Source organism: Vicia villosa, linkage group LG7 (assembly GCF_029867415.1).
Source record: "Vicia villosa cultivar HV-30 ecotype Madison, WI linkage group LG7, Vvil1.0, whole genome shotgun sequence".
In the NCBI taxonomy this organism is placed as follows: domain Eukaryota; kingdom Viridiplantae; phylum Streptophyta; class Magnoliopsida; order Fabales; family Fabaceae; genus Vicia; species Vicia villosa.
In genome coordinates, this window is record NC_081186.1 from 127774722 (window position 1) to 127790524 (window position 15803).

A 15803-nucleotide genomic window follows, 5' to 3' on the forward strand; every position below is an offset into this window, starting at 1 on the left:
TAGTTCAACCGTCCAAGAAATCCTCTTACTTGCTTTTCAGTTTTTGGTACAGGCATCTCTTGAATAGCTCTTACTTTGTCGGGATCTACTTCGATACCTCTTTGGCTGACAATGAAACCCAAGAGTTTTCCAGATCTAACCCCAAAAGTACATTTGTTAGGATTCAAGCGAAGCTGATATTTCCTTAGTCGTTGAAACAACTTCAAAAGGTATTCAATATGTTCTTCTTCTGTGCTGGACTTGGCTATCATGTCGTCCACGTAAACTTCTATTTCTTTATGCATCATGTCATGAAAGAGAGTAGTCATTGCCCTTTGGTAAGTTGCGCCTGCATTCTTCAATCCGAACGGCATCACTTTGTAGCAAAAGGTACCCCATGGGGTGATGAAAGATGTCTTCTCCATGTCTTCGGGAGCCATCTTGATCTGATTATAACCGGAGAACCCGTCCATGAAGGAAAAGACGCTGAATTTAGCGGTGTTATCAACCAGCATGTCGATATGTGGTAATGGAAAGTCATCTTTTGGACTGGCCTTGTTCAAGTCACGGTAGTCAACACACATTCTGACTTTGCCATCCTTCTTTGGAACTGGCACTATGTTGGCCAACCATTGAGGATACTCGGAGGTGACAAGAAAACCTGCGTCGAGTTGCTTTTGAACTTCCACTTTGATCCTGTTAGCCATGTCAGGGTGAGTCCTTCGCAATTTCTGCTTAACCGGCGGACATTCTGGCTTTAATGGCAAGTAATGCTGAACAATATTGGTATCCAACCCAGGCATGTCTTGGTAGGACCAGGCAAACACGTCAACATATTCTTTGAGAAGGTCTGTCAACTTACTCTTGATATCAGCATCAAGCAGCGATCCAATGGTCACTTCTTTTTTGTCTTCTTCAGAACCCAAGTTGATCTTTTCTAAAGGCTCTTTGTGAGGCAGAATAGCTCTTTCCTCGTGCTTAAGTAATCGAGAGATCTCGTCTGGGATCTCCTCTTCTTCCTCTTCTTCGGCTTCGAACACAGGAAACTCAAAGTTGGGAGAGGGCATAGGGTTATTGCATTCAATGGGTTTATCAATAGTAAATCTGCACATGTGATTTATATTTATTTCAGAAAATTTATGAATGCAAGAGTGTATGCAGATTTTTTTGAAAATTTTTTCTTTTTTTTATTTTGGTTTTTTAGGATTACCATTTCCAGAAAAAAGCAAAAAATAAAACATATAATGTAGGGAATTCAAAATGACACTTTATTTATGATTCATTTTTGAAACAAAGCCCTAAACACAAACTCATTTGTCTTGGGCAGGACAAAGAGGGAAACTTTTAAAACAAAGCCCTATACACAAAGTTATTTGGGCGGAACATTTAAAAGCAAATCCCTATAAAACATCTCTCTGCTTTGGGCAAGGCAGGAGGTCAAAATAACAGCGAGGTGATTACTTTGAGCGGCGAACAACATTCGGAACGTCGACAGCTTTCCAGTAGCAACGAACTCCTCTGTGTATTATGTATTCAGGAAAATCCTCCCTAGAATTATCTTCAGCATTGACATTGACCGCTGGTCGAGCAGGATTTGAAGGTCCTGGTTTGTCACTCTTGTTCTTTGTAGAGTCGAAACGGTCTTCTTCTACTTCTTGAAGAGCATAAGATGAGTCACAATCTTCAGAATTTTCAGGATGTATTTCCCAATCTTCAGGATGAAGAGACTCATTGTCAGCGACACTTTCTGAGTCAGTTGCGGGGCCATCTTCCCCTTCATCTTCAAAAATGGCATTTATGTGATAATAACCATCTTCAGGATTATCAATCTTGGCAGATGCATCGAAGCCGAAACCCTCAGTAACTTCAGGCTGCTGAGAAAATTGAGAGCATTGGTAAGCCTCTTCTGGTTGACTATTATATTCAAAGGAATCTCCCCATCCAGTTGGTTGGATATCCTCAATCGCAATCTTGTAACTTTCAGGTGCAGTATATTTCACCATATAATCAAATTTTCCACTTGGTTGTCCCAAGGTATCCCACATTTCTGCAGGAATAGGCTTAGTTTCATTGCCTTTGGATTTCTCTGACGGAGGATATGGTTCTTCCTGAGATATGTATCCCGAGTCATTGAGATAACATTTCCATTCTTCTTCAGGATCGGGTAAACCTTCTTCGATGCATTCTTCGATAAGGACATTAACCTCTTGAGGGATTGGATTAAGGAACCCTCCACTAATGAACGTTTCTTTGATCGGACGAAGGGTTTCATCCTTCTTAGTGCAGTTTGAGAATGTTGGTGAACATCCGAGACCTGCTCTAGTTTCATTCTTGGTCGGGATCACAACTTGCCCCCAGCCAATGGTAGTTCCATCTTTCACTACTTTTACCGCCTCTTTGTAAGAAGAGATTGATGCTTTCTTTTTGGAAGATTCGTCTTCTAAAGAGAGACCTTGGAACTGCGTTCCTTCCACATCATCGGCACTGATAAAAGAGAAATTGGATAAATGGCTCACCATCAAGGCTTGTTCTCCACTTATCGTTACCAATTTTCCATTTGTTACAAATTTTAACTTTTGATGGAGCGTAGAAGTTACTGCCCCTGCTTCATGGATCCATGGTCGTCCTAATAGACAGCTATAAGCAGCTTGAATGTCCATGACCTGGAAGGTGATTTGAAATGTATGTGGACCAATTGTCATGGGAAGGTTGACTTTGCCGATAACAGATTTTCGCGATCCATCAAATGCTTTGACTACCACACCACTGAATTTCATAGGCATTCCTTGGTAAGACAAGCGAGCAAGAGTTGTCTTTGGCATCACATTCAAGGAAGATCCAGTGTCTACCAACACATTGGACAAAGAGTCTGACTGACAGTTCATAGAAATGTGCAAAGCAAGATTGTGATTTCTACCCTCCTCGGGGAGTTCTTCATCACAGAAGCTTAAATTGTTGCAAGCTGTTATGTTGGCTATTATCCCATCAAAGTGATCAACAGTCACATCATGATCCACAAAAGCTTGATCCAAGACTCTCATCAGGGCTTCCCTGTGTGCTTCAGAGTTTAACAGCAATGAAAGTATTGAGATCTTTGAAGGAGTCTGCATAAGCTGATCCACAATCTTGTATTCACTTCTTTTGATAAGCTTCAAAATTTCATCAAAGTCAGGATTGACATTGGTTCCACTGGACTGACCAACATCAGTGTTTGTATTACTGACAGGAGTTTCCACAGGATTCCCCACTGGTGTATTAACAGGATTTTGTCCGGTTGCAGGAGCAACAGGCTGCTTTGAAGGTAGTGGAGTATACACACGTCCACTTCTTGTTACTCGACTCACATCAGCGATATTCACGACAGATGAAAGAGTAGGTAAAGGAACTTCTTGTCCATTCTTTATCATTGTTGTATTGTAATTGTATGGAACTGCCTTGTCAGAGTTATAAGGAACAGGTCCAGGTAGACAAATGATCAAAGAATCAACAGGAACCTTCGGCTTGTTGTAAGTAACTTCCATGCGCTCAGGCATGTTGAAATGAGGAATGATGACGTTAACTGTAGGCATTTCCGAGTTGATATCTGAGACTAAAAGCTCATGCGGATAGCATCCTATCATGTTAACTTCATTTTCATCCCTATTTCTGTAGATCTGAATAGTACCATTATCCAACAGTACTTGGAGATCTCTTCTCACAATCGAACACCCGTGAGGATCCACACAACATATTCTACAGGAACCGTATTGATGCTGGCGAAAATTCTGCCCTCGACAGAGAGTGGCGTGCATTTGTACCAAATCGGCTCTTGAGAAATTGATATTATAGACTCGGTATTGGCCAGGACATCCATATACCATGTTTACAACATGCCCTCCATGATTGGGCAGCGGATTTGCTTGCACATTAGGATTCAAATTTCTGAAAGAGAGGAGATTAGATCTTACCAACCTCTGAACTTCATGTTTCAAAGCTATGCAATGCTCGAGATCATGGCCAGGTGCTCCTTGATGATAAGGGCATGAGACCTCAGCTTTGTACCACCATGGGAGTTTCTCAGGTACTGGTGGTGGTGCTTTAGTTTGAACAAGACCTCTTTCAATCAAAGCAGGATACAATTCTGTGTAAGTCATTGGAATCGGATCAAACTGTGGAGCTCTTTGTACACGATTCTGATTATTGTTAAACTGCTGAACCTGTGGTCGAGGCTGTTGCTGAAACTGCGGAGTAAAACCCGGATTCGGTGTTGTATTAACGGCTGGTGCGATAGCAGCTACCTGTCGTTGACGATTGACATTTCCTCTTGGCTTTCCTTGGGATACCATATCAACACTTTGTTCTTTCTTCTTTGGGAAACAACTTCCAAACTTTTTGGTTCCACTTGAAGATCCACCTTCTTTAGTCAGACGTCCAGTTCGAACTCCTTCTTCTAGACGCATCCCCATGTTTACCATCTCAGTGAAATCACTTGGAGCACTAGCAATCATGCGTTCATAATAAAACGGGCTGAGAGTATTCAGGAAGATCTTTGTCATCTCTTTCTCTTTTAACGGTGGATTAATCTGAGCAGCAGTTTCTCTCCATCGTTGGGCATATTCTTTGAAAGTTTCATGGTCCTTCTGAGCCATGGATCGAAGCTGATCTCTGTCCGGAGCCATATCCGAGTTATACTTGTATTGTCGGACAAAGGCCTCACCTAGGTCATTGAATGTTCGAATATTAGTGCTATCCAAGCCTGTGTACCACTTCAGTGCGGCACTAGTCAAACTGTCTTGAAAGTAATGGATAAGCAACTGATGATTATCTGCATAAGTAGACATCTTTCTGGCATACATCACAAGATGGCTTTGTGGACAAGAACTTCCTTTGTATTTCTCGAAGTCTGGGACCTTGAATTTAGCTGGTATCTGTACACTGGGAACCAAACATAGCTCTTGGGCATTCTTTCCAAACAAATCTTTTCCCCGAATAGCTTTGACTTCCAGCTGAGTCTTGTTAAACTGCTCTTGGAGATCTCCCACAAGATTACGCTGATTTGTGCTATCACCTTGATCATGATAAATCTCATTGTCTCCGTAAGGAATAGTGTGAACCATAGGAGTCGGAACTGTCATAGTGGGCTGAGAAAGTGCCATAGTGACTTGAGAAAAAGTTACCCCCTGATTTGGAGTAAACTGTGAACTTTGCGCAGCAGGCGCTTCAGTTGTGGCTGTTTGAACCCCAGAGAAATTATGGCGAAATCCTGTACCAAAGCTGAAAGGCGTGCCCCAACCTTCTGGCATGGAGAAAGATGGAATACCGAATGCAACTGTAGAAACTGGAGTAGTGACTTCAGATGTTACCGTCGCTTGGCTGTTGGGTGGCGGCGGCTGATTCTGTGCGGCCATTAAGGAGTCAACCAGAGTAGTGAGACTTTCCAACTTTTCCTGAAGAGTGGTTACCGTACCACGGAGCTCAATGTTCTCTTGTTCAGAGTGTTCCATTACTCTTCTTCTGCTTGAACGAGTATTGTATCTGTGATCTGATTGCGAGCGCGGTCGAGAAACTTTGAGACGCGACAGCTTGACGATCTATTGGAGAAAGATCCAAAAGATAAGACTCTATACAACAGACTCGATATGCAGAATGATGTATGCAAAAAGAGATTTTATGATTTTTCCAAATATTTTAAAGATTATTTCCTTGCAAACATTTGAACACAAACAAATCTTTTATTCATTCATTTTTTTTATTACAATAATGGGAAACGTTACAACATTGGAGCGTAGCTCCTTACAAAAGCAAATGGTAAATAAATAAAAAAAAGCTAAACAAATCCTAAGCATCTTCATCAGACGAAGAACCAAATGCATTGTGCAGCTTGAGCTTCATGATTTCTTTCCCATAGTGAGCTTTCAATTCGGCCTTTTCAGTCCTCAGCTTGTCAACAATATTCTTCCAATCATCAGGAGTTGGAGCGTTGCTGGTTGAACCTTCAAGATTCTTCTTGCTTTCTTTGATGTACCTTTTGATTGCAGCGTCTTTCTGACGAATCTTCTCATCTTTACTCATGAGCCATCCATCTTGATAATAGAGAGTTTCTTCGTGATCTTTCACCCTTTTCTTCAACTTTCTATTTTCCACATCAGTTCTACGAAACTTTTCTTCCCAAGCGTCTTTTTCTATCCTCATCTTGGCTAAAGTGTCTTGGTATTCCTCCATAGTGGGAATGTTGGGTCGTTGAGACACTGCAGGAAACATGGGTTTTTCATAAGCATAAGGCATTTGAAACTCTTTTGCTCTTTTCTTTACCCAGCAAGTGTAGGCGTCCATGGCAATGCAATTTCTTTCCTCGCCTTTTTCTTCCCATCGGACATCGTACCAAGCTCTCACCATTCTCGCTTTCAAACTTTTAGGATTATCCCCTTCTCGGTAGAAGTAGCCTTCCACTGTAGGACCAATGGGTTTAACTGAATTTGCATACCCGAGTTGTCGTCGGGCTAGGACCGGATTGTAGTTAATTCCTCCTTGCGTACCAATGAGGGGTACGTTGGCGAACTCTCCACAACTATCAATGGTTTCTGTACCACAGCGAGCCAAGGTATACCAACGGATATCATTATTAGTAAGAGACATAAGTCTTCGAGGCCAACGCAAGCCTTCTCGGTTTTCCGTGAAAATAGGAGACTGAGGTAAGTGTGAAACAATCCATTTGAACAACAGAGGTGCACAACATACAATGATTCCACCGCCTTGGCGATTCCTATGATGGATAGAGAAATACATGTCACCAAGCAAAGTCGAAACAGGATTTCCAATCAGAAAGATCTTTATGGCATTGATATCAACAAAGTTGTCGACGTTGGGAAACAGAACCAACCCATAGATGAGCAAGGCTAGTGTAGCTTCAAAAGCTATCATGCTACCAGTTTCGATGAAATCAAAGGCTTTCTTTACCAGGAAGTGTGAAGTTAACCCCAGGAGGTTTCCTTTGGTAGTCCAATTACTCTCTACTTCAGACTTTTTCATGTGGATACTTGCTGCAATGACGTGTGACTTAGGAATGGCTTCCAAACCATTGAAGGGTATCTTGTCAGACATAGGAATACCTAAAAGATTGGCATATTCTTCCAAGGTCGGTACCAACTGGTAGTCTGGAAAGGTAAAACACCGGTAGACGGGATCATAGAACTGAACCAGAGTTTTGAGAAGTCCTTCATCAACATGAGTGTTCAAGATAGGCAAAAGCTTTCCATAACTTTTCCTAAAACTACAAGGATCTTGTACAAAAGATGCTAACTCTATCAGTCTTTCTACATCAGGCGCTTTGAAACCGTACTTTTTGGTATACCTTTTTTCCATAACTTAATCCTATAATGTTTGCAAAGAAAATTCTCTAAAATTTTTTGGAAAAATCATGTTTTTATGGAAAAAGATGGGGTTTTTTTTATGAATGTATGAATGCATGGATGCATGGATGCCACATATTCAAACATGGTAAAGCAAACATGGTAACATTAACATGGTATACAAACATGGTGACGCAAACATGGTAACGCATAGGTTCACAGGTCCAAAGTCACGAGCATGAGGTCAGAGAACCAAAAATGGGATAGTTCTAGTTAATCACCTGCACAACATGTTCTACTGATACGTCAGAGTCTACATTTTTCTTTCGGATATTACCGGCCTTCCACAATTAAACTCATGAGCCAGTAATATTCTCAAGAAAAACTCGTCTGAGTGTGGTTCTCCGCATGACAACTAATCCAAGTCTTCACCTGAATAGTTTCTGCACCACAACCTAATAAGGCCAGGATGGGTTGGGGTTCTACGGTCTCTCAGCTTCTACAGTTCAATGAAAGTAATAATGTCTTCGCTACGAAACATGCTAAACATATATTACCAACAAGGAACCTCCACTGAGCGGAAGGATTCTCAAGTGCGCCTGCACATGACTATACCCTCCACCTAATTTCTTATGTGTACTTAATCCGGGTTAGGATTTGTCCATAATGTATCACTTGTAACAGAACCACGCAAGTAACAGAACCAGAACCACACATATAACAAAAAATGAAATGAAAAAATAAAATAGAATTAACCCTTCCTTTGGAAACAATAAAAAAGATGGTCCCCAGTGAAGTCGCCATTTTTTCTGTCGCGGGGAAAAATCGTTTGTCTTTTTTGGGATGAGACACCTGATGCCTTCTTTAGGCTCGAGTGCTCAAAAAATGATTTTTCTTTTGTACCGACCAAACTTTTTATTATTTCCAAAGGAGGAAAAGGAAAAAAGCTGCAATAACCTAAAAAGTGGGGGGAGAGATCTTGGGTAAGAGGGTTGGTTATACGAAGGGAAGGTATTAGCACCCAACGTATCTATAGTACTCTATAGGTTTCTTTATTTTGTTTTTCATCCTTTGTGGTGGAGGTTCTTGTGAAATAGGTGGGACCTAAGGTGTTTGTTTGATTATGCTCGCAAAGATCATCGCGATCCTCTGCATACATATCCCTTAGAGGGAATCAGAGCATCTGTAGCTCGGGGTCTACGGGTGCTAAGGTTTGAATGGTTTTTTGTTTTTGTTTTGCTCGCCAAGGATCGACCTTGTGCCTACGTATTCTCAAAGGGATGTTGAGAAATTCAGAGCAATCGTAGTTCCCACTTATGCTAGTGGAAGCAAAGGATAAGAGACAAATGTCATCTAAATGTTCGATGTATCTAATCTATATCATCACATACATCTGTTTGATTTTTGTTTTGAAAATCTTTTCATTATAAGCCCTGGGCCATGCCGCTTATGGTGCTTAGAATGATAAAGATGTTTTTTAGCCAGCCTTGTGGCAAAAACTTTCAATGAAGTCAGCCTTGTGACAAAAGGTTTTGATTAATCAGCCAGCCTTGTGGCAAAAGTTTCAATGAAGTCAGCCTTGTGACAAAACTTTGATTAATCAGCCAGTATGGTGGCAAAAAAAGTTTGATTGATTAGCCAGCCTTGTGGCAAAAAAGTTTAATTGATTAGCCAGCCTTGTGGCAAAAAAGTTTGATTAATTGTTTGTGATGATATAGAAGAGATACTCCTATCATAGAGATGATAAATGTCTAATCTCCTAGGGTATTTGATTTGGATATTGGGGATGCTTATAAGAAGCCCGTGGGTCCTTGTACGAAGCTCAAGAGGAGGCTATCCGAGGGTCCTTGCATTGTAAGCCCAAGAGGAGGCTATGGGAGGGACAACCAGGGTCCTTGCATTGTAAGCCCAAGAGGAGGCTATGGGAGGGTCACTCGTTTGTACAAAGCCCAAGGGGAGGCATGGTATAGTTGGTCTGAGCTCTTAGAGCGATTTCACCGGGAAACCATACTCTATGTCCTAACCTAAACTAGTGGAGATTCTTTGCACGAAGCCCAATAGGAGGCTATGGGGAACCTGGTGTTGTACTAAGTTGAACAAGCACACATATCACACATATGAACAAACATGAACAAGTATGAACAAATATGAACAAACATGAACAATTATATATATGACAAAGTGTGTGTATATAATGGAGTTTATGAAGGAAATATACCTGTAAGCATGATCCATTTGTATACACAGGGGCTCGGGACTTACACTCGGGGAGAGGTCCACTTGAGTTTATTCAAAGCTATGTAAACAGGTATTCACAAAAGGGCTTGGGACTTATACCTACATGGAGGCCCATGGTATTTTTGAGAAGATTTAAAGAAACCTTCATTTTTGGTTTGTTATTCAAAGTTAAAAATCAAATTGATTGAGATATGTACAAAACGGTGTGTGTACAATGAAATACCCAATTTCATGTACAGGAATGGGTATGCACAAAAGGGCTTGGGACTTATACCTACGTGGAGGCCCGTGTTTTATTTACAAAACATGGTTGATTGTTTTTATTTACAGACGCGAGGTTTCGCTTTTGAAAAACTGTTTGAAGATTTGTTTGAAAAGTTTATTCTTGTTTGAAGAAAAACTGTACAAAAAGAAAAGAAATGGGACTTACACTCTCTAATATTCGAGAGGCCCCTGTTTTATTTTCATAAAACAGGGTGGATGGTTCTGAAAAAAAAGATGTGAGATTTATTGTTTTAAAAACAGTTTGAAAAGTATTGTTTTGAAAAAGTTTTCTGTACAAAGAAAAACTGTAAAAAGGAAAAAGAGTGGGTCTTATACTCTCTAATATTCGAGAGGCCCCACTTCATTTTGAAAATCAATTGATCAATTAAAAGATTTAATCAATAGTTTCAAAAGGAAATGGTTTATCGTTTTTGAAAAGAATTGTGATCGCTCGTTTTAAAACGATTTGAATATGAAAGAAATCAACTTAATTAAGTTTAAAACAAGTTTTAATGCTTAATTAAGACCTAAGTGATTAGGGTTTGATCACAAAATATTTACAAGTGATTAGGTTTGAAAATTAAATGAAAAACAAATATTTAAAGTATTTAAAAACACTTAAAAATATGTCATTTTAAACCTAATTAAAAACACATTAAATAAATCTTTTTTTGTGATTTTTTTTTTTTGATATTGTCAAAATATGTATATTAAATAAGAAGTGTTTAAAAAATGAAGGGAAAATAAATTAATTTGAATGGTTAAATTAATTGGTGAAGTTGTGAAGAAATTGAAGAAAAATAGTGATAAAAAATTGGTTTTGGTCCCTAAGGGTGTTGAACCCACGACCTGGAGGTTACTTCTCAAAACAAAAGCCAACTGAGCCACGCTTGTGGCTTGTAACATACACGCGTCCATTTAGTTATATTAACAAACAAGAATTTGAAATTTCTGAACCAAAAAACGCGCCAAGAACACCAACCCCATTTGAATTTGAAAATCTTCAAAACTGAACCAAATTGATCAAGTGAAGGGTGTATCTTACTCGTTTTTTCATAAGGAACATGATGGTACCATTTAATTCCATTTATTTTCACTCTAGGGCCATTGATTCTCTGATGAACACGAAGAACCCTAATTCTATAATTCACTCTGAAATTGTGTATAGTTGATGAATCATGAAATTGATTGAGGGCTATTGATCAGTGATAGTGCAGAAACAAGATGGTAAACCAGTTTTTCATTTATGATGCATGTATGTATGAGTTTGAAGTTGATAGGCACTTACCTCAAAAATGCCAAAGCTGGAGATCGAATTTTGCAGTAGAGGAGTTCCAGTTGTTATTTCTTGATCTGAACAGCATCAATGGACCTTATGGAACATGTTTGAATGCTTGGAACAGTTTGAATTCACTTGAGCAAGGCCATGGAACCTGAACTGCAGCTGCTTGGAGTGAGAATCGAATCTGATGATTATGAGGTTACAGATCATATGTGAGTGCTTGGATAGTTCATATGTGATGTATATGAGGTGTTGGAAGTGTTAGTTTGGACAGAAATGTTCTTGAATGGATTTTGACATGATAAGGCTCAATTTTGGTTCATGTGGAAGTGAGATGATGATTTTGAGTTTTCAGGTGTTTTGGGGTGTATGAGTGATTCAGACACATCATATATGACATTTAGAAGTTGTGGGAAGCATCACTTTGTTCAGAACTTGCAAGGTTTGGAGGTTGAGTTTTCTACCTCACTTTGAAACACGTGACTTGTAATTCAAGAAAGAAGAGAGAAAACCTATAATTGTGAGGTTTTGGTGTGATTTGCAATGAAGTTTGGACCTCTATTTATAGGCCAAAGTTTCTGAATACAAAGCTTTGCAAGTTGATCAAGAATTGGTGATTTGGCATTTGAAGATAAAATGGAATCTTTACATTTAATGCACATGGTTAAAAATGATAACCATGGTTAAAAATCTCAAGTGCTTCTTATCTCTTTCTATTCTGATCTCAAACCAGAAATATCTCACAATTATTGGTGGTTTATGTCATTGCTTGCATCATTAGGCAAAATGGCTTGAAATTTAGTGAAAATGGCTTGAAATTCAAGTGAAAATGATCACTAAATGCATAATTCAAAACCATAGCTATGCTCCATATTTTTTCATGCTCTTGGACATTTTGGAAAGCTCATGTTACACACTTCAAAACCCTAGTTGAAAGTTTCTTCAAGACCTTTAAGGAAATGGGTGAAAAAGATCCATGAACTTTGAAGAAAATGAAGTTTTAAGTGAAATTTTCAAAAAGTACCAACTTTGAAGCGCCATATCTCTTAAATGGTTGATCTTATGGAAAAAATTTATATGTGTCAAAGTTGTTTATTGGATCAAAATCTACAACTTTCATGTTGGAAGTTTTTTTCAGTTTGTAGGTGAAATTTTGAGAAATTCCCTTCCAAAGTTTGGAAAAAACCATTGAAAAACACTTAGAAATTTTTCTAAGTATGAAAAGTCAAACTTTTGACTTTTGATTCTTGATTGATTTTCTTGATTTTTCTTGATCAAATGACTTCATATATCACATATTGATGATTTAAAACTTCAAAAGTCATGGTTGACCAAAATTTCCCAAAAGTCAATGGTGATCTTGTACAGCTGACTTTTTCAGACGAATCGCGTTTCTGGAGATTTCAAATGAAACAGGCTATCCTCATCAAATGAATGGTATGAATGGATCATATTGAGGCATTAGAGGATATTGAGCCATGGTTTGAGTTGTGGCACCATGTCCTGATTAAAAAGTCAGTTGTTCAGTGAATTAGGTCAAAAACCCTAATTGTCGATCTGATGAAATTGATGACTGTGGATCTTGAATTGAGATACAATTTCCATTGTATATTGTCATAGGGATTATTTGAGGATGATTGAAACCTTTGATTGACTTCCTGGGGATTTTTAGGGTTTCCCAAATGTGATCCCTGATTTTAGTCCCTGATAGTTCAAAACCCTAATTCTGATGATTTGAAATTTCTCTGTTGATCAATCCTTGTGTAGGAGATGTCTTGAGCCAATGGATTAGGTCAAAATGATATACTTGGGGTCTTGAGGTCATGTCCCAAGTCATTAGGTCAAATTCTGAGCAAAAGTCAAGAGCATGTTGTCTTCAGTCAAAACCCTAATTCAGTCGATTCAAAGCTGTTGAGTTTGTTGAAGTGAATCTCTGAGGACCAAATGTTGATTGTTGATGCAGATGATTCATTTAAAATGAAGGGAGAACAAAACCTTAATTAATCATTACTTGTACTGATGAGTGATTTCCTGATTAAATCCTGCTGAGTCACAAGTAACAAACACAAGCTATGCAATTTGTTAGAGATGCAAATGATGCATATGCTATGATATGAGGTGGTATCTTAGGTCAAAAATTGGGGTATGACAGTGGCAAAAAATCAGCTAAGGGTATTTTGCATTTTTCCACAGCCATTAATTTTCTTATAATATAGATTAACAAATAAAAATTAATTACAATAAAAATTTTAAATTAATAAATTAATAATAAAAATCTAAAATCAACAAACATATTAAGTCAAGATAATGATAAATTAAACTATAAATTGAATTATTAATTTTTTTATTAAAGAAAAGGTTTGTAAAAAATAAATATGTTTTTGCATAACCTTTTATACACTAAAACTAACTCCAAAATAAAAATTATTTTCATTTTGAAAGCATGAATTTTCTTATATATTATTTTCTTTTTAAAAGCAAGAATTTTGAAAACTATTTATGAAAAATTATTAGTCATAAAATTGTTTAATTAAATCATAATTGTTTACTTAAATTATAATGTTGGCTAAATTTATTCTCTAAAAAATTATTAGCTTTAAAATTATTTACTATGAAAATTATTAAAATAAATATTATGACACTGAATAATAAAAAATTGAAAGCCAATGAAATTAAACGATTTAATTGATACTCCCTCCATTCTTATTTTTAAGTAAATTTTAACTTTTTTACATTCATTGAATAAATGATGTATCTAGTTATTATATCATCCAAATACAATATTTATTGAATGAATCTAAAATGTCAAAATTTGCTTATAAATAAGAATTGAGTTATTATTAGCTACCATAAAACAAAAGAATGAAAAGTTATATAAGGGTAGAATGAAAAGTAATGGTAAAATTTGATATTAGGATTAATTATTAACGGTTAAATTTTTTTCTAATTACTACCCATATAATTAAATATTATCATAAATTAAAAAAATAGTAGAATAAAAAATAATATATTTCAAATAACTTTGGTCATTGATAAATGGAAGCATAAGTGAACAAAAAAAAGAAGGTAAATAAAGAGATACTGTAGCAGCATAAGCGAACAGGGAAAGGAAACAATATTATAAAGAGATATTGTAGAAGTAAAAAGTAATATTATACTGAGCAAACATGATGGCCATCTAAAAAGCAAAATAAAGAAGCAAATTGGAAGGAGGCATGTGAAGGCATTCACGTGGAAGCCTGAGGAAGCAGTAGGGCAATTGAGTAATTTCCAGATCATTTAACTTTCTTATATGATAGATGTGTATGTATGGCTCAATAATTTTTTGTAAAAAAAACCGAACCAATCCAAACCGCATTGATTTGGTTTGGTTCAGTTTTATTTATGAAAGTCAACCGAACCAAACCGAACCGCACACTTTTTTCTCTTGCGGTTCGGATGATTTTTTATGTCAAAACAGCCCAAACCGCACCGCGAACACCCCTACTTATTTAGGTTTGTCCTGATTCCTCTATTAGTCAATATAAACTCAAAAAATGTATCTTCTTGTACTTCTAAAGAACATTTGTAGAAATTCATATACAAATATTGACCATTTGTATAAGTACTCAGATTAATGAAGTATACACACATTCTTTATTTTTGGATAAATTTTCTCACCATTATCTTATTTTCTAGCTAGGTGGATTACTTTTATCATTTTTATGAAGCTATGTCCTTTGAATTATTAACCTTATCTAATAACTCTTCTTCTATGTAATCCATGGACTCTCCAAGCTTGGTAGCCTGATGAGCGTGCTTTCCCGATTATATTTCCTTCAAATCTTTAACAACGCATACTCTTATTTCTCCAAAATCCTCACGAGGTTCCAAATTGGTCACACCTTGTGCATAATTGTTGTTGTGCGAAGAGGACAATATTTCCTTTTTGTTTGTTTAATCTTTAGGTTGCCTTAGAAACAACATCTAGCAACCTCCTAGTCCTCATTAATATTCCTATAGGGGTGGAAATAGGTAAGGCCGATAACAGGGGCCTATAGGCTAGCCTATATAGGCTCAGGCCAGACCACACATTATTTTTTAAATAGAAAAGGCCTAGGCATTTTTATAAGCTTATTTATTTAAAAAGGCTAGGTCTCGGGCCCTTAAAAAAATCTTTTAATCCTATCATGTCGGCCTTTTTAAATAAATATGAATACTTTTTTTATTATCATTATGTTATGTTTTGTACTTTGAATTAAAATACATTAATAAATCTTAGTTATCTTGAAGAACTTGTGAAAATAAGATGAAAACACCTAATGTACATTGTTCCCATATGTTCTTTTAGTTAGTTAGTCTAGTTAAACATTATTTTAATTGCTTATTTATATATGTCTAAAACAAATAGGCTTTTATGTAGGCTAATAAGATAACCAGGCCTTCGAAAAGGCCAGACTCAGGCCTAAAAAAAAGCCTACGACAGGCTACAGACCAGCCTTAGGCTTCAGTTTTTTTTACAGGCCAGGCTTAGGCTTGGCAAAACCTAGCTCGGCCTAGCCTATTTCCACCCCTATATCCCTATGCCACTATTATCTGTTGGTTGCTTCAATTTTAAATATAAATTGGAAAGAGTGGCTCTTAACACGTTGAACGAGAGACACCCTATGAAGCAGGGGTGGTCCTGAGCACGGGCTCGCGGGGCGGGAACCCAAGGCCCCATAATTTTAGGG